The sequence below is a fragment of the Henckelia pumila genome, chromosome 4 (assembly GCF_033568475.1).
Source record: "Henckelia pumila isolate YLH828 chromosome 4, ASM3356847v2, whole genome shotgun sequence".
In the NCBI taxonomy this organism is placed as follows: Eukaryota; Viridiplantae; Streptophyta; class Magnoliopsida; order Lamiales; family Gesneriaceae; genus Henckelia; species Henckelia pumila.
The window spans coordinates 89,844,681-89,865,305 of NC_133123.1; the positions used below are offsets into that span (position 1 = coordinate 89,844,681).

General features: G+C 43.1%; 1 non-coding gene across 1 annotated transcript; it reads left to right on the forward strand.

The window, feature by feature from the left end:
• Window positions 1–19,880: 19,880 nt before the first annotated feature.
• LOC140870006 (small nucleolar RNA R71) lies at window positions 19,881–19,987 on the forward strand. Its single transcript, XR_012146992.1, has one exon. It is a non-coding gene; the product is annotated as a small nucleolar RNA R71 (small nucleolar RNA).
• The last annotated feature ends 638 nt before the right edge of the window (window positions 19,988–20,625 follow it).

Below are 20,625 nucleotides of genomic sequence, written 5' to 3' on the forward strand. Positions count from 1 at the left end.
GAAGGCTTAGGAATCAGAGAGAAGAGAGGAAATTGGTGCGAGAAAATGAATTCTCGGACCCTCTATTTATAGGCAACGTTCGGAGCCTCCGAACCCGGTTCGGACCGTCCGAACTCGATCGGAGCCTCCGATCGCACCTTCGGAGCCTCTGATCGCTCAATATTACGTCAACTATGATGTCACCTTGCTGACGTAAGCGATTACATGTGCCCTGGTCCAGATCAGAGCTTCCGATCTTGTCGACGGAGCGTCCGAACTCGATCGGAGCCTTCGATCCAGGCACGGAGCTTCCGATCCACTTCAGATCGTCCGAACTTCCTCTTCAGACCTTCCGATCCTGCTGAACCAATTCAACTAATTCGAGTGCTCAGAATCCATTTCTGAAGTCCGTTATCCCAACAGGAACTTATTTAATCATGTTTTAGTTAATCTAAACATGATCACATGATTAATTACACATTTAATCACTAATCAGAAATGCGGGTTACTACATTCTCCCCCACTTAAGAAATTTCGTCCTCGAAATTTAAGTCTTAGAGGAAAACATAAATAGCCAACTAAATGTTCTTTATTACAACTGAACAAGTATAAACTCGATACACAGAAGTACAAAATCTCAAAATAACTCGGGGTGCTCGGCTAACATCCGGCTCTCCAACTCCCAAGTAGCTTCCTCTATACCTCTGCGCTGCCACTGTACCATAACCAATGGTATGCGCTTGTTACGATGTACCTTGTCCTTCCTGTCAAGAATCCGTTGGGGTTTCTCCACATACGATAGATCTCGATCTACCTTTACCTAGGTTGGATGCAAAATATGCGACTCGTCCGCCACATACTGCCTCAACAAGGACACGTGGAACACATCGTGGATCTCCAAAAGATCAGGTGGCAAGGCCAGAAGATAAGCAACATCCCCAACCTTCTCGAGAATCTCGAAAGGACCAATAAATCTAGGCGTCAGCTTACCCTTGCGACCAAACCTCATCACCTTCCGGAAAGGTGACACACGCAAGAAAACATATTCCCCTACCTCAAAATGAAGTGGCCTGCGGTGAGTGTTCGCGTAACTAACCTGTCGATCCTGGGCTGCCTTAACCCTGCGTCGGATCAATTCTACTGCATCAATCATCTGTTGAATCATCTGAGGACCCTCAACCTGATGCTCTCCAACCTCGTTCCAAAACAAAGGTGTATGACAACGGCGTCCATAAAGAGCCTCAAATGGTGCCATGCCAATGCTGCGATAGAAACTATTGCTGTAGGCGAACTCCACCAAGGGTAAATGATCATGCCACGCTGGACCAAAATCCATCACTGCCGCGCGAAGCATATCCTCTAGAGTGCGAATGGTACGCTCCGACTGTCCGTCCGTCTCTGGATGATAAGCCGTACTCAAGCTCAAAGTAGTACCAAGGGCTCGCTGGAAACTACCCCAAAATCTCGAGGTGAATCTCGGATCTCTATCGTTGACAATGCTCAATGGAATCCCATGAAATCGCACAATCTCCCGCACATACAATTGCGCCATCCTATCAAAGGTGTAATCGCGGTTATAGGGAAGAACATGCGCTGACTTCGACAACCGATCTACGACAACCCAAATAGCATCACAATTCCTGGAAGACATAGGCAAGTGGGTGACAAAGTCCATCGTCACATGCTCCCACTTCCATTCAGGAATCTCTAAGCCGTGAAGTAACCCTCCGGGTCATCTAAACTCTGCCTTGACTTGTTGACACACAAGGCATCGGGACACAAACTGATAAACGCTGCGCTTCATCCCTTTCCACCAAAATCGAGTGCGAAGATCCTTATACATCTTCATGCTGCCTGGATGTACAGAGAATCGACTGCGGTGAGCTTGCGATAAGATCTTATCCCTCAAAGTAGAATCCTCGGGTACCACAACTCGACCAGAAAGACACAACATGCTATCTCCTTGCAGATGAAAACCAGAAGTATTACTATCCTCAGCCAAACGAGCCAACTTCTGAGTCTTTAGATCAGAATTCTGAGTTTCCCGGATTCGTCTGTATAGCGCTGGCTCTGCAAGCACAGAAGAGACACAAATCCCTTGTTGTTTTTCTTATGACGGAATGTGAATCCTGAAGAACAACACTCTTCCACTGCCTTCGAAACTGAACTGGTATGAAGGGAACTCACATAGACCTTGCGACTAAGCGCATCAGCAACAGGATTTGAAGAACCTGGATGGTACTTGATCTCACAATCGTAATCCTTCAACAGATCCATCCAACGACGCTGCCGCATGTTCAACTCAGCCTGAGTGAACAGATACTTCAAACTCTTATGATCGGTGAAGATCTCAAATCGTTCTCCGTACAAATAGTGACGCCATATCTTAAGAGCAAATACAATGGCTGCAAGCTCTAAATCATGTACGGGATAGTTCTCTTCGTGAGTCTTCAACTGTCTGGAGGCATAAGCGATCACGTGGCCATTCTGAGTCAACACACACCCCAACCTTGAAGAGAAGCATCAGTGAAGACTACAAAACCACCTGATCCAGTCGGTAAAGCAAGAACTGGAGCTGTCGTTAGACGACGTCTCAACTCACGAAAACTATCTTCACAAGCATCAGACCAAACGAAAGAAACGTCTTTCTTCGTCAACTGAGTCAAAGGCTTAGCTATCTGAGAGAAATTCTCCACAAAACGACGATAGTATCCTGCTAAACCAAGGAAACTATGAATCTCAGAAGTTGTAGTCGGACGTGACCAATTCAAAATAGCCTCTGTCTTGCTAGGATCAACAGATACGCCCTCCTGAGAAATGACATGACCAAGGAACACAACTCGGTCAATCCAGAAGTCACACTTATTTAGCTTCGCATACAACTGTCTCTCCCTCAAGACCTGCAGTACAGTATAGAGATGGTAGGCATGCTCATCCATGCTGCGAGAATACAGCAAAATGTCATCGATGAACACCACCACGAACTTATCCAGAAAGTCGCGGAAAACTCTGTTCATCAGATCCATAAAAACAGCTGGAGCATTGTCAAACCATGGCGAAACACTAGGTCGAATATAACCCATGGCGAAACACTAGGTCGAATATAACCCTTATCAAGAAGATCTTGCAATTGATTCTGCAGCTCTTTAATTTCTGACGGTGCCAATCGGTAAGGAGTTCTGGAAATCGGTGCAGTCCCTGGCACTAACTCAATGCCAAACACAATTTCCCTCACTGGTGGCAAACCTGGAATCTCCTCCGGAAACACATCTGGAAAGTCACGAACCACTGGTATCTCTCGGATATCTGGCTCTCCTAATGATGCGTCAATGGCGTAGATAAGGTAGCCTTCCCCGCCAAACTCTAAAGCACGCCGGGCCTTCAGAGCTGAAACCACTGGCATCGGGGGTCGCGCTCCCTCACCGTAGAAATACCATGACTCGTCATCCTCTGGACGAAACTGAACAAACCTCTGATAGCAATCCACTATCGCTCAGTAGGTAGTCAATAGATCTATCCCAATGATGCAATCGAAATCCTCCATCGCTAGAATCATCAGGTTAGCACTAAGCTGATGTCCCTCAAAATCCAAAACACAACCCACAACTAGACGCTTGGCTAAAACCTCGCTACCCATAGGAGTAGAAACCACTAATAACACGTCTAGAGGAATATATGGCAACTTATACTTCTTAGCAAAACGTGCTGAGACAAAAGAATGCGATGCAACGGTATCAATTAAAACATATGCAGGAAAACCACATAAACTACAGATACCTGCAATCATCCGATCGCTGTCAGCCTCCGCCTGCTCCTGGTTAAGCGCAAAGACCTGACCCTGGGCACGTGGCCTCAACGAAGAATGACCCCGAGAAGGAGTCTGAGTAGGCTATCTCTGAGACTGTTGTGACTGCTGGCGCTGCTGCGAATACTGCTGCTGGAAAGGTGGCTGCTGGTACTGGGGTGGCTGGACAGATGCCTGAGAACCTCCGGAACCACTCGCTGCCCTAATCAACATAGGACAATCTCTCTTCATGTGACCCTCCTGGCCACACTGGAAACATGCAGTGGTTGATTGACCACACTGCCCTGGCGGATGTCTGCGTCGGCACTGACGACAATGGTTCAGCCTTTGGCCACCAAAGTTATGCACTCCACCAGATACAAAGGAAGAAGAAGAAGTACCTCCTGGCTTCTTGAAGGACTGTCCTCTCGGACCCAAAGGACTAGAGCTCGCTGGCTTGGAAGAAGAAGAGTAAAGTCCCCTGTTCCTCCGAATACTGTCCTCGGCCTGGTGACAACGGTCCACCAAATCCTCGTAAGTCCCATCGCCGCCCACAGCAACCATCCGATGAATGTCAGGATTCAAACCCAGAAGGAAATGATCAAACTTCGCCATAGAACTATCAGAAACATGAGGACAAAAGGGTAGCAGTTCAAAGAACTTCTGCTAGTACTCCTCGATCATCATCGTCCCCTGTCGCAAACTCAACAACTCACTGGCTTTTGCCTGACGAAGAGCTGGAGGAAAATAAAATATCTGATAAGCAGTACAGAACTCCACCCAATAAGCTGCACCTCTAGCTACTATGAACGGTGCGGAAGTAGATCTCCACCACTTCCTCGCTCTGCCCTCAAGCATAAAGGCAAGGATCTCCATCCTATCCTCAGCCGTGCAACGGAACTCCTGGAAGCACTGCTCCATCCTCTCCATCCAATCCTCCGCCTCTTCAGCTGTCTCACCACCCGTCAAAGGCTTCGGGCTAACTTCTTTGAATCTACGCATGCTCACTCGCCTGCGCTCCTCGGGCTGTCCCCGACGTCTACGATCATCTGGATCGCCCCAACGACCGCCGTCTACGCTACCGTGACTCTCGTCATAATCTGCCATCTGTTACATAAGAACAGATAATTACTTAATCCGCTTTACAATATTCCCAGTGCAATGCGTCGCTCTGATACCATAAATGTAGTGACCCAACCCGGATCCACTACCTAATCAGAGTTATAGTAAAAGCGCACGCAATAAAAGCTTTAAAGTGTAAAGAGCGGATAATTAAAAGACAACAAATCCAATCGGCAGAATACAACCGACGTTATCACAAGTGTATAAATACTGTTATACAACCAAATCGAAGGTTCAGGGTAAATAAATCCCTACCCTCTACAACCTCGCACTTCCCAAGCTCAATCCTGCTGAGAGCCGCCTGGACCGTCCAGCCTCAAACATGCCCTGCCACATGATACACGATACACACAGGGGCATGAGCTAGAATGCTCAATACGAAGCAATGATATAAATACAAATATGCGCACACAGATGATTTAAAACTCAAGTGAAAACACTTGCTCATGGCTCCGAGGATATACAGTATCGGCTAGAGAGCTACTCTGCGGGGTACTCGTATATTCCATATCAGGGCTGAGCCAACCCCATCCTGACCCGAATCCAAAACAGGATACAAGTCTCATATGGAAACTGTCATACCTGACTCGAGTCAAAAATAAGATCATTGCTCCCTATGGAGACTGTCTATAACGCCCCGTTTTTATCTTAAATGAATTTATTTGAGTTAATCGGAGATTGCAGAGTTCTCGAGCCGGTTTAATTTTGATCAGGGTCCTTTTTGCAAAAATTGGATTTTTCAGGGACTAAAACGCAATTATCGGTTTTTATAGATATTTATAAGGCTTTTGGACCCATTCTCTTCTCCATCACCTCCATTGCATCGCCTCCCTCCATTGAAGCCGATTCATTGAGCTTTCAAGCTTTTTGATTTCAGTCCGAGCTCGATCCGGTCGTTGGAATTTATTTCTGAAGGCAGATTAGTGATCACTGCAGTGAGAGCTCTGTTATATCGTAAGTTCTTCTTCGATCCGATACATTATAGTTTTTGGATGTTGTTAGAATCGTTCTAGATTCGAGTATGTTTTTCTCTTCAGAGTTCTGATCGTTTATTATCTGTCGGTTTTGAAATAGAGCGACGTTCGGAATTGTTATGATTTTTGGAAGCCATTTTCGAAAATCATGGTTTTGAGATTTGTTGGGTTTGTCTTGTTGTTGTTGTATTAGCATTGAATTGAGTTGTTATCGGTATTGAACTGCTGTCTGCGTTGCTGGTTTGTTCAATTATAGCCGTTATGTCGTCGGCTTGAGTTTTGGAGATTTCGAACTGTTTTTGAGTTACAAACTTGGCTTGTAAGTTGATCGTGGTTATTGATCAATCATCTCTTGTATCTGAACAGATTCGTTTGGAGTTTTCAAGCCCTGAGTTAGCAGCTGTTTGATCGTTTCAGAGATTTGAACGAAGAACGGTACATAGAGTTTACCTTAAACCATTACCTTGTTGTTGTATAGATTGGTTAGATTTTGATACAATCTCTTTGTAGAGTATCCAGACTTGGGAGCTAATGCATTGAAAGGTAAAAGCAGTCATCGTAGCGGAATAGCATACTCGGGACTGTGGTTCTCGAGTTTTCCCTTTTGAAATCACATACTTGCATCTACACTTGTTCTAGCATGAGGAACTTGTGTCTTGTTTGATTGTATTGGCTTTTGTTAAATGACTTATGTGTTATATTTATGTTATGCATTCATCTTGAGCCAATCTTGTTTTCAGCGGGCAGAACCGCCCTTTTTGTTTAGACGTTTGGGAACTATGATTGAGTGGCCTAGGTTGTAGTATTTCGCCTAGTGCTAGCATACTCATTATGGTTGCTCAAAGTCTAGAGGAGTGGGATACGTGGCACCACCTCGATTGGGAGAGTCGGTGAGTCGTTACGTGATCTCATCCTCGGGATCCCAAAAGCAGAGCAGCACTCCCTTGTTATCAGAGTCGATATCCTGGTTTTAAAGACATGCATATCGTTAACTTCGACTTGAATATGTTGTTTTGATAGCATGTTGTATATCCATTATTTGATATGTTGCTTTTACTGGGATTATCATTCTCACCGGTTTTCTGGCTGTTGCTTTGTTTTGTATGTTTACTTGGCAACAGGTGGGGCAGGACCAAGTAAGAAGAGGCATGGTTAGCTTCAAGAGGGAGAGCTAGTATTGAGACTCGGTTTAGAAGTCGTGTCAGCATGTTCATCTAGTATAGATAGTAGCATGTTAGAATTCGAACTTCTTATGTTTGTATTCGTATTGTAATAGCCTTGTCGAGATATGTTCGTTGCATGTTCTAGCCTTTTGGACATTTGATCAACTCTAGAACTTCATGTATTAGTTGGAGAATTCATGATTGTAATGCATGATTATTAGTTGATGGTTTTGGACTTGAGTTTTAGCATCAATTCTGCTGTCCTGTTTCTGTTGTAGGAGGGCGCTCGAGCTGCATTTTTTAGCAGCCCGAGCGCACCCCCATTCCGAGTATTGCAGTAGCGCCAAGGAGTAGGGCGCGTTCGAGCGGCAGTTTATGGCCGCCCGAGCGCAGCCTCTTTAAAAAAAAAAAAAATTCTTCTTTTGTTTTGGCTTTGCTTTTAGTTCTTGGATCTTGTATGCTTAATTATTGTTTACTCCTTGATTAGATGTTTAGAACCGAGGTCTCACATTAAGTGGTATCAGAGAGTTAAGATTCTTGGTCGAACTAGAGTGAGCGGGTAGATCGAGTCTGCATGTATTGGCTCCTCGCATGTGTTTGAATTATTTTATTGTGTACTTAATTCCATGCGAGCATGCTTTATTGTTTGAGCATTATTTGAATTACATGGTTGTGTGATTTAAATTAATAAAGCATGATCTACTTGAGATATATATGTTTCTGTTATCGACTGGTATCCGGTATTCCAAACGGTTGTAAGGGCACTGATTGTAGCGATTGAGATATCTCGTGTCCTAACCTTTGATTATCAGAAGGGTCCTCGTCGAGTGATAAACAAAAACACACCGCCAGTTATCCCTGCAACTGAGCAAGCTAGCACTGAAGTTGATCAGTTGGATGCTTCAGCGACTCCTATGGAAACCTTGCTGAAGAGGTTTCAGTCGTTCAATCCGCCGTTGTTGTTGGGTTCAGAAAATCCAGTTGACTGTGAAAGTTGGTTGGATGATATTGATCAATTGTTCGATTCCATTGACTACACCGATGACCGCAGAATCAGATTAGTCATCCATCAGCTACGTGGGGTTGCGAAGAGCTGGTGGATCATGACAAAGAAAGCATTTGAGAGTAGAGGTACATAGGTTACTTGGACACTTTTTAAATCTGAGTTTTATAAGCGATTTTTCCCTATCTCGTATCGTAAGGATAAGGGAGCAGAGTTTGCAAATCTGAAGCAAGGGAATCTGAACATTGAAGAGTACGTGGCTAAGTTCGATAGTCTGTTGCGTTTTGCACCGCTAATTGCCGGAGATGAAGAAGCAAAGGCAGATCAGTTTATTAACGGGTTGAACCCCGATGTCTTCACGTTGGTTAACACCAACAGGCCTAGCAACTTTGCGGATGCCATGAATTATGCAAAGGGAGCAGAAGCAGGCTAGTGGAGGCAAAGAGGTAATCAGGGGGCACCTCAGCAGCAGAGGCAGTATCAGAACCAACCATCTCATTACCAGAATCAGCCACCTCAACATCAGAATCAGCAGCAGAGGTATGAAAGTGGTAGCAGTGGGGGAAACAGAAATGATCAGTACAAAGCAAGAGGTAAACAGTTCAAGAGGCAAGGAAACAGTTCGTCCAGTTCCAGTGGTTCGAAGCAATTCGGTTCAGGACCGAGTTCTGGGTCATCATCCTTGTACTGCAGCAAGTGTGGAGGAAGACACTCACCGGATCAGTGTGTGGGAGTCTTCGGCAATTGTAACACCTGTCAGCAACCGGGACACTTCTCTAAGGTGTGCCCACAGCGTAACAGAGACAGAGCTCAGAGTGGGAGTTCGTCTAGACCTGCAGCTCAGCCTGAGAGGCAGTCTTCTGCAGTGCACTCTTTCCAGCCTCAGCAGCAGAACAGACAGGGAGGTAAAACTAGTGCAAATCAGCCTCCGAGACAGCAAGAACGAGTCTTTGCTTTGACAGAGGATCAGGCTCAGGCAGCACCTGATGATGTTATAGCAGGTAACTGTTCGATTTTTGGTCATTCTGCTCATGTTTTGATAGATACAGGTGCTTCCCATTCCTTTATCTCTGAGAAATTTGTATTATTGCATGCTTTGCCAACTGAATTGTTGCCTACAGTAGTAGCTGTCACTTCACCTTTGGGTGGAGGAATTGTTTCTGTCAGACTAGTCAGGAACTGTGAACTTTGTTTTGAGGGGAATTTGTTAGAATTCGACTGTATTGTGCTTGGGTTGTCAGATTTTGATTGTATTGTCGGTATAGATGCTTTGACCACATACAGGGAAACAGTTGATTGTTTCCAGAATGTTGTCAGGTTCAGACCTGAAATGGAAGACGAGTGGAAATTCTTTGGTAAGGGTTCTCGATCTAGAATTCCTTTGATTTCAGTGTTATCTATGACTCGTTTGCTACAGAGAGGTGCAGAAGGATTTTTGGTGTATGCAGTTGATGTACTGAAATCTAGCCCAGCTTTGGTCGATATACCAGTGGTTAGAGATTTTGCGGATGTGTTTCCGGAAGATGTTCCTGGATTGCCGCCTATTCGAGAAGTCGAATTCAGTATTGACTTAGTGCTAGGTACTCAACCTATTTCAAAAGCTCCGTATCGTATGACACTCGTTGAATTGAGAGAGTTGAAGGAGCAGCTTGAGGATTTTATTGCCAAGGGATACATCAGACCTAGTGTATCACCTTGGGGTGCTCTTGTTCTATTCGTTCGAAAGAAGGATGGTTCTATGCGGCTCTGTATCGACTACCGCCAATTGAATCAGGCTACAGTCAAGAACAGGTATCCTTTACCCAGAATAGATGACTTGTTTGATCAACTGCAGGGTTCTTCTGTCTACTCTAAGATTGATCTGAGGTCAGGTTATCACCAGTTGAGAGTGCGAGAGGAAGACGTTCCTAAGACCGCATTCAGGACGGGGTATGGTCACTTTGAGTTTATAGTCATGCCGTTCTGTTTGACCAATGCCCCAGCGGTTTTTATGGGTTTGATGAACCGTATCTTTCAGCGTTATTTAGATGAGTTCGTCATTATTTTCATTGATGATATTCTTATCTACTCGAAGAACCGTACTGACCATGCAGAGCACTTGAGAATCGTCTTGCAGATTTTGCGAGTTGAGCAGTTGTTTGCCAAGTTGTCCAAGTGTGAATTCTGGTTAGATCGAGTTGTTTTTCTCGGTCATATCATTTCTGAAGATGGGATTTCTGTCGATCCCAGCAAGATAGAAGCGGTTATGAATTGGCCTAGACCGACATCAGTACCTGAGATCCGAAGCTTCATGGGTTTAGCTGGTTATTACCGTCGTTTCATCGAAGGTTTCTTGTCTATTGCCAAGCCAATTACCCAGCTGACTCAGAAGAATGCACCTTTTGTTTGGACTCCAGATTGTGAGGCTAGCTTCGTTGATCTGAAGAGGAGACTGACCAGTGCTACAATTCTTTCTATTCCGAAGGGTACTGGAGGTTTCACAGTCTATTGTGATGCTTCTAACCGAGGCTTGGGTTGTGTTCTTATGCAGAGTAAGCATGTGGTGGCGTATGCATCGAGGCAGCTGAAACCGCACGAGACTCGTTATCCGGTTCATGATCTTGAACTAGCTGCGATCGTCTTTGCTTTGAAGATCTGGCGTCACTATCTTTATGGTGAGTCCTTCGAGATCTTTTTTGATCATAAGAGTCTTAAGTACTTGTTTTCTCAGGCAGAGTTGAATATGAGACAGAGAATATGGTTAGACCTGTTGAAGGATTTCGACTGTGAAATCAAGTATTATCCGGGAAAGTCGAATGCAGTTGCAGATGCATTGAGCCGAAAGCTATGTTCTTTATCTCTTTCTACTATTGGTGTTTCTCAGTTGATCGATCATTGTTGCACTTCTGGTTTAGAGTTTGAAACAGATAGGGAGACTATCAGAGTGTTTGCTATTCAAGCCGAACCGGAATTGTTTGTTGCAATCAGAGAAGCACAGAAGTCTGAGCCGAGCATTCAGGTTTCAGTAGAGAAAGTCAGATCTGGGCATCAGTCTGAATTCCAGGTTAGAGATGAAGTCTTGTTTGTGAATAACCGTCTTGTTGTGCCTGATGTTCCGAAGTTGAGACAGCGTATTCTCCGAGAGGCTCATTGCAGTCGGTTCAGCATTCATCCTGAAGGTCGTAAGATGTACAACGACCTGAAGATTCAGTTTTGGTGGAAGAGAATGAAGAGCAACATCGCGAGGTTTGTATCTCGGTGTTTGAATTGTCAGCAAGTGAAAGCAGAGCGGAAGCAACCAGGTGGTCTTTTGCACAGCCTATCTGTTCCTAAATGGAAATGGGATCACATTTCTATGGATTTGTCACGAAGATACCACGATCCGTTCGAGGATGCGATGCTATTTGGGTAGTGATCGACCGATTGACGAAGTCTGCGTGTTTTATTCCGTACAGGATGACGTATTGTCATGATCAGATGGCTGAGTTGTATGTTAGCAATGTTGTGAGATTGCATGGTGTGCCGAAGTCGATCGTTTCAGACAGAGATCCTAGATTCACTTCTCACTTTTGGCACAGTCTTCAGGGGGCACTTGGTACTCGATTGCATCTGAGTACAACTTATCATCCTCAGACCGATGGACAGTCAGAGCGGACTATCCAGACGTTAGAGGATATGCTGCGAGCGGTAGTGCTAGACTTTGGCACTAGTTGGCAGGATTCTTTGCCTCTTGTCTAGTTTTCTTACAACAACAGCTTCCAAGCGAGTATCGGTATGGCGCCTTTTGAGGCATTGTACGGTAAGAAATGCCGATCTCCGTTGTTTTGGGATGATTTGTCCGAGTCACCAGATTTGGGACCGGATATGCTTAGAGATATGGCAGAGCAGGTTAAGATCATTCAGACCAGAATGAAGTCAGCTCAAGATAGACAGGCAAAGTATGCAAATGTCAGACGTCGACCACTGAGTTTTGAGCAGGGAGACCGTGTTTTCCTTAAGATTTCTCCTTTCAGAGGCACTGTCAGATTCGGTAAGAGAGGGAAGTTATCTCCGAGATTCATCGGGCCGTACGAGATTCTCGAGAAGATAGGCGATCTTGCCTACAGACTTGCACTTCCTCCGTCTTTATCTGGTATTCACGACGTTTTTCATGTCTCTATGCTGCGAAAGTATCAACCAGATATTTTTCATATCCTTCAGCCTGACGAAGCCGAGTTAGACGAGACTTTGAGCTATTTTGAATGACCGATTCAGATCCTTGATCGGAAAGTAAAGCAACTCAGAACCAAGTTGATTCCGTTGGTGAAAGTGCAGTGGAGTCGTCACGAAGTCGAGGAAGCGACTTGGGAGACAGAGTCTGACATGAGACAGCGTTTTCCAGAGTTATTCGGATGACGTGAGTTTTTCTTACTGTCTTTAGTTCTTTATTCTTTCTTATGAGTTGTGGTTCTTGTGGATTTCGAGGACGAAATCTCTTCTTAGTGGGGGAGATTTGTAACGCCCCGTTTTTTATCTTAAATGAATTTATTTGAGTTAATCAGAGATTGTAGAGTTCTCGAGCCCGTTTGATTTTGATCAGGGTCTTTTTTGCAAAAATTGGATTTTTTAGGGACTAAAACGCAATTATCGGTTTTTATAGATATTTATAAGGCTTTTGGACCCATTCTCTTCTCCATCACCTCCATTGCATCACCTCCCTCCATTGAAGCCGATTCATTGAGCTTTCAAGCTTTCTGATTTCAGTCCAAGCTCGATCCGGCCGTTGGAATTTATTTCTGAAGGAAGATTAGTGATCACTGCAGTGAGAGCTCTGTTATATTGTAAGTTCTTCTTCGATCCGATACATTCTAGTTTTTGGATGTTGTTAGAATCGTTCTAGATTCGAGTATGTTGTTCTCTTCAGAGTTCTGATCGTTTATTATCTTTCGGTTTTGAAATAGAGCGACGTTCGGAATTGTTATGATTTTTGGAAGCCATTTTTGAAAATCATGGTTTTGAGATTTGTTGGGTTTGTCTTGTTGTTGTTGTATTAGCATTGAATTGAATTGTTATCGGTATTGAACTGCTGTCTGCGTTGCTGGTTTGTTCAGTTATAGCCGTTATTCCATCGGCTTGAGTTTTGGAGATTTCGAACCGTTTTTGAGTTACGAACTTGGCTTGTAAGTTGATCGTGGTTATTGATCAATCATCTCTTGTATCTGAACAGATTCGTTTGGAGTTTTCAAGCCCTGAGTTAGCAACTGTTTGATCGTTTCAGAGATTTGAACGAAGAATGGTATATAGAGTTTACCTTGAACCATTACCTTGTTGTTGTATAGATTGGTTAGATTTTGATACAATCTCTTTGTAGCGTATCCAGACTTGGGAGCTACTGCTTTGAAAGGTAAAAGCAGTCATCGTAGAGGAATAGCATACTCGGGACTGTGGTTCTCGAGTTTTCCCTTTTGAACTCACATACTTGCATCTACACTTGTTCTAGCATGAGGAACTTGTGTCTTGTTTGATTGTATTGGCTTTTGTTAAATGACTTATGTGTTATATTTATGTTATGCATTCATCTTGAGCCAATCTTGTTTTCAGCGGGCAGAACCGCCCTTTTTGTTTAAACGTTTGTGAACTATGATTGAGTGGCCTAGGTTGTAGTATTTCGCCTAGTGCTAGCATACTCATTATGGTTGCTCAAAGTCTAGAGGAGTGGGATACGTGGCACCACCTCGATTGGGAGAGTCGGTGAGTTGTTACGTGATCTCATCCTCAGGATCCCAAAAGCAGAGCAGCACTCCCTTGTTATCAGAGTCGATATCCTGGTTTTAAATACATGCATATCGTTAGCTTCGACTTGAATATGTTGTTTTGATAGCATGTTGTATATCCATTATTTGATATGTTGCTTTTACTGGGATTATCATTCTCACCGATTTTCCGGCTGTTGCTTTGTTTTGTATGTGTACTTGGCAACAGGTGGGGCAGGACCAAGTCAGAAGAGGCATGGTTAGCTTCAAGAGGGAGAGCTAGTAGTGAGACTCGGTTTAGAAGTCGTGTCAGCATGTTCATCTAGTATAGATAGTAGCATGTTAGAATTCGAACTTCTTATGTTTGTATTCGTATTGTAATAGCCTTGTTGAGATATGTTCATTGCATGTTCTAGCCTTTTGGACATTTGATCAACTCTAGAACTTCATGTATTAGTTGGAGAATTCATGATTGTAATGCTTGATTATTAGTTGATGGTTTTGGACTTGAGTTTTAGCATCAATTCTGCTGTCCTGTTTCTGCTGTAGGAGGGCGCTCGAGTTGCATTTTTTAACAGCCCGAGCGCACCCCCATTCCGAGTATTACAGTAGCGCCAAGGAGTAGGGCGCGCTCGAGCGGCAGTTTATGGCCGCCCGAGCGCAGCCCCTTTAAAAAAAAATATATATTTCTTCTTTTGTTTTGGCTTTGCTTTTAGTTCTTGGATCTTGTATGCTTAATTATTGTCTACTCCTTGATTAGATGTTTAGAACCGAGGTCTCACACTGTCAATGACTCACATCTCACCGGATGCAGTCACATGTAAAATCATGTATGTGCTAAGGCGGTAAAATATGCTAAAACATGATAAAACATATATCACTATACTCATGCAACATATAAGCAAATATATCATGCTGGCTATCTCGGTCAGTACTTACATACCTCTAACACCGCTGGTCAAACCTAGCTCCACTGACCTAGACTCCAAGCCTACTAGTCCAGTCTACTGCTTCTACAATGCAAATATCCGTGCATCAACAATTAATCTCTAAAAGCCTTAACTAAGCTAAATCATACTCCTAAATATTTTTAGGATGCCAAAGCTATACCTACGTACGTCGTTAGCCCTTTGCTGTCGATAGCCTCAAAACTAGGCCAAAGCTCCGCGACGACGTCCAGATCACTAAGCCACTTCTGGATTCCCCGTAGGACGCCTAGATCTCCCTAGATCTGAGTTACAAGGCTTAGGAATCAGAGAGAAGAGAGGAAATTGGTGCGAGAAAATGAATTCTCGGACCCTCTATTTATAGGCAACGTTCTGAGCCTCCGAACCCGGTTCGAACCGTTCGAACTCAATCGGAGCCTCCGATCACTCAATATTATGTCAGCCATGATGTCACCTTGCTGACATAAGCGATTACGTGTGCCCTGGTCTAGATCGGAGCTTTCGATCTTGCCGACGGAGCGTCCGAACTCGATCGGAGCCTCCGATCCTGGCACGGAGCTTCCGATCCACTTCGGATCGTCCGAACTTCTTCTTCGGACCGTCCGATCCTGCTGAACCAATTCAACTAATTCGAGTGCTATGAATCCATTTCTGAAGTCCGTTATCCCAACAAGAACTTACTTAATCATGTTTTACTTAATCTAAACATGATCACGTGATTAATTACTCATTTAATCACTAATCAGAAATGCGGGTTACTACACAACATCTCCTTCCTTGAATTCCCGCTGACGAATGCGCCTGTCATGTATTCTCTTGGTTCGTTCCTTGTACGAAACCGCCATATCATATGCACTGTCGCGGAATTCCTCCGGTTGATTAAGCTCCAACAATCTCTTTTCACATGTAGCAGCAAATTCAATGTTTAAGATCTTAGTAGCCCAATATGCTCTGTGTTCTAACTCAACAGGTAAATGGCATGCCTTTCCAATTAACAGTCTATAAGGGGAAGTGCCTATAGGTGTTTTATACGCGGTCCTATAGGACCATAAGGCATCATCAAGTCGAAGTTCCCAATCTTTCCGATTAGTACTCACACTTTTCTCAAAAATCTGTTCGATTTCTCGATTGGACACTTCCACTTGGCCACTGGTCTAGGGGTGATATGGGGTAGAGACTTTATGCTTGAAACCATATTTTTTTAAGAGTTTGTCAAAAAGTTTATTGCAAAAGTGGGTGCCACCATCACTAATGATTGCACGGGGTGTACCAAACCAATTAAAAATAATTTTCTTCAAAAATTTCAGTACAACCTGTGCATCATTTGTCGCATAAGCTTCAGCCTCTACCCATTTTGAAACATAATCGACTGCGACCAGAATGTATTTTTTTGTCATAAAAATTGGAATTCGTCCCATGAAGTCAATTCCACATACATCAAATATCTCACACTCAATGATATTATTTAAAGGCATTTCATTTCGGTTTGAGATATTACCTGTCCGTTGACATCTATCACAAGATAATACAAACAAGCGCGCATCCTTAAAGAGATTGGGCCAATAGAACCCACATTCAAGTACATTTGCTGCTGTTTTGACTGGCCCAGCATGGCCACCTACCTCACGATCATGACAATTACTGAGGATGCTTTGCATTTCTCCTTCCGCCACACATCTCCGTATCATTGAGTCAGAACATATTTTAAACAAAAACGGTTTCTCCCAAAAATAATGCTTGTCATCTGATAAAAATTTTTTCTTCTGATGGAAAGACAGATTATGTGGGAGTGTGCTTGTGACTAGATAATTCGCAAAATTAGCATACCATGGTGAACATTCTATGGCAAAAAGTTTTTCATCAGGGAACCAATCATCTGTGTCCTCTATCTCATTTGTTGCACCATCAGCAATGCATTCTAATCTAGATAGCTGATCAGCTACTACATTTTCAACACCTTTCTTATCCCTGATCTCTAAATCAAATTCTTGCAAAAGTAAGATCCACCTAATCAGTCTAGTTTTCGCATCTTTCTTTGCCAACAAGTGCTTAATAGCAGAGTGATCTGTGTATAATGTGATTTTTGAGAGTACAAGGTATGAATGAAATTTATCCAGTGCAAATACTACAGCTAACAACTTTTTTTTAGTGGTGGCATAATTTAGTTGAGCTTCATTAAGAGTCTTGCTAGCATAGTAAATAGTTTTGAATACCTTTTCTATTCGTTGGCCAAGCACTGCGCCAACAGCAGAGTCATTTGCATCGCACATGACTTCAAATGGGAGATCCCAGTTTGGTGATGTAAGTATTGGTGCAGTCACCAGTCTTTCTTTCAACACTTCAAAGGCCTGCAAACAATTTGAATCAAAGTCAAAAGGGGCATCTTTCATTAGCAAAGAAGAAAGAGGTTTCGCAATTTTTGAAAAATCCTTAATAAACCGCCGATAGAAGCCGGCATGGCCCAGGAAACTTCTGACTCCCTTGACTGTCGTAGTTGGAGGAAAATTTTGAATAACGTGCACCTTGGCTTTGTCCACCTCGATCCCCTGCTCAGAAATTCGGTGACCCAATACTATACCTTCTGTCAACATGAAATGGCACTTCTCCCAGTTCAGTACCAAATTTGTCTCCTCGCATCTCATTAAAACAGAATTCAAGTTATGCAGACATGCATCAAAAGATTTGCCAAAAATAGAGAAATCATCCATGAAAATTTCTTAAAATTTTTCGACCATATCATAAAAAATGGCAGTAATGCACCTCTGAAAAGTAATAGGAGCGTTACATAACCCGAAAGGCATACGTCTATAGGCAAACGTACCATATGGGCAAGTGAAAGTCGTTTTATCCTGGTCTTCAGGTGCAATCGCTATTTGATTGTATCCTGAATACCCATCTAAAAAATAGTAAAACTCATACCAAGCCAGTCTCTCCACCATTTGATCAATGAAGAGGAGGGGAAAATGATCCTTACGGGTTGCGTCATTTAGTTTTCTATAGTCTATGCACACACGCCAACCTGTAACTATCCTAGTGGGTATCAGTTCATTTTTCTCATTATGTATGACAGTAATTCCCCTCTTCTTTGGTACACACTGCACCGGACTCACCCATGGACTATCAGATATAGGATAAATGATACTTGCATCCAGAAGTTTGATCGTTTCAGCTTTTACAACTTCCTGCATTTTTGGATTCAATCTCCTTTGTGGTTGGAACAATGGGTTGATGTTCTCTTCCATTAAAATCTTGTGCATGCATAAGGATGGATTGATTCCTTTGATATCCGCCACTTTCCAGGCAAACACACTCTTGTGTTTCTTGAGAACCTCCATTAGTCTAGCCTCCATCTCACCTGTCAAAAAGGAAGATATTATAACAGGTAACTTATCATTCTCACCTAAAAACATGTATTTGAGATGGACAGGTAATGGTTTCAATTCCACAGTAGGTGGTTCCTCAAGGCTTGGTTTTTGGAGGACTAAATCCTTCCGGTCACCAAGGTCTTCAAGTCTAAGCTTTCCACCTCTTCTCCATGACTGGTTGTCATTCAAATATGTTGTCATCTCTTCAATTCCATCACTGAGAATGTCCACTTGCTCAGAGATAAGTGTAGCTTCTATTGGTTCCTGAAAAGTATCCTGCACATAATCAAATAACAGTGAGTCCACTACATCCAGTTGAAAACATTATTCATTATTCTGAGAAAATTTTAAAGCATTAAAAACGTCAAACGAAATTTTCTCTTCTCCCACTCTTAACAGCAACTCTCCTTTCTGGACATCTATTAATGCCTTTCCTGTCGCCAGGAAGGGTCTACCCAATATGAGTGGCATGTCCAAATCCTCTTCCATATCTAACACCACGAAGTCCACGGGGAAGATGAATTTGTCTAATTTTACAAGCACGTCTTCGATTATCCCCCGTGGATATTTTATGGACCTGTCTGGCAGTTGTAACGACATTCTGGTGGACTTTGGTTCTCCCAAACTCAATTTCCTGAACACAGAGTAAGGCATTAGATTTATACTAGCACCCAAATCACATAAATCTTTATGAAATTGAATATCATTAATCACACAAGGGATAGAGAAACTCCCTGGATCTTTTTGCTTTAATGGGATTTTATTTTGCACCAGTGCTGAGCAATTCTCAGTCAGACTAATCATTGCATGCTCCTCCAGTTTCCTCTTGTTGGAGAGGATCTCTTTCAAGAACTTTGCATAACATGGAATTTGCATCAGTGCATCGACAAAGGGAATATTAATATTCAATTTCTTGAATACTTCTAGGAATTTTCCAAACTGAGAATCTAGTTTTGCCTTCTTTAGGGCTGCAGGAAATGGTGGTGGCACAACAATTTTTGCTGTGAAGTAGGTGAAAGTGTTGAGATAGATGACTTACCTGCAATTCTTGTTGATGTAGCCAATTCCGACTCTTTCTCGACCTGTGGTGCAGGCTCTATTGTCTTCCCACTCCTCAGTTCAATTGCTTTTACCTGCTCCTTCAGATTCTTCTCCGTGTCACTCGGCAAGGTACCCTGATCTCTGCTGGAAATTGTTTTGGCCAATTGCCCTATCTGATTCTCCAGATTCTTTATCGAAGAATCTTGATTCTGCATATGGGTTTCAGTAGATGATATGAATTGCTGCATCATCTGCTCTAAACTCGATTTCCCTTCTTGAGGCTGTCTGCCGTAGTTCTGATTCCCATTTGTCTTATTGTTCTGTCCACTCCACGAGAAATTTGGATGTTGTCTCCACCCTGGATTATAGGAGTTCGAGAATGGGTCATTCCTTAGGCGATTTTGATTCCCCATGTGACTTGCCATAACTCCCTCTGGTTGAGAAAATGTTTGACAGTCTTTCGTGAAATGTTCTGCACCACATTTTTCACACCATACTTCTTGAACTCGCATCACAGAGTTTCCTATACTCAGTTCCTCAATTCTCTTGTTCATGACTTCAAGTTGAGCGGCCACTGATGTGAATGCATCAACCTGATGAATCCCATTAGATTTCCGGGCTGCACTCCTTTCAGATAAAGGGTCATAGCTACTAGATTCCATTTCCTCAATTAATTCATAACCATCCTCTGACGATTTTCGCAGTAAATTTCCACCTGCAGCTGCATCTAACATGGTACAATTAGAGTGAGAAAGACCATATAAAAAGTTTGTACCACAAGACCGTCTGGTAATTGGTGGTGTGGACATCTCCTCAGTAGATCTTTGTAGCGCTCCCATGCTTCATAAAATGTTCCCTGTTCTCCTTGGGAAAAAGTTGTGATGTCAGTTCTAAGTTTCATTGACTTAGATGGTGGAAAGTATTTGGTGAGGAAAGACTTCGCCAGGTCATCCCAAGTCATGATGGAACCTGCAGGTAAATTTGTCAGCCATGCTTTCGCCTTATCTCGTACTGAAAAAGGGAATAAACGCAAACGAATAGCGTCATCAAAAACTCCTTGTATCTTGAATGTATCACAAATTTCCAGAAAATTTGTGAGGTGCACATAGGGTTCATCAATGACAGTCCCGCCAAATTGAAGTGTGTTCTGAATCATTTGAAGAATAACAGGTTTTATCTCAAAGTGATTTGCTGCTACAGTTGTCCTGATGATGCTTGGTCTAGAACTTTCGATGTTCGGTAAGGCGAGATCCATCATGGATATGTAAACTGGTTGTTCTTGTTCTTGTTCTTCTTCCATTTCTTCTTGTTGTTGCCTTCTTCTTCTTCTGTGAAAAGTTCTCTCGATTTCTGGATCAAAAGGCACTAGTTCTTCAGATGAGTGTCGCATGCACTACAAGATAATCCTGCAGATCACAGATTGAAAAGAGTGATTAAAATTGTAATAGAGAAAAACCAAATAAAACAAATTAAAATCTCAATAGTCCCCGGCAACGGCGCCAAAAACTTGATTGACGGAATACTAACACTTAAATA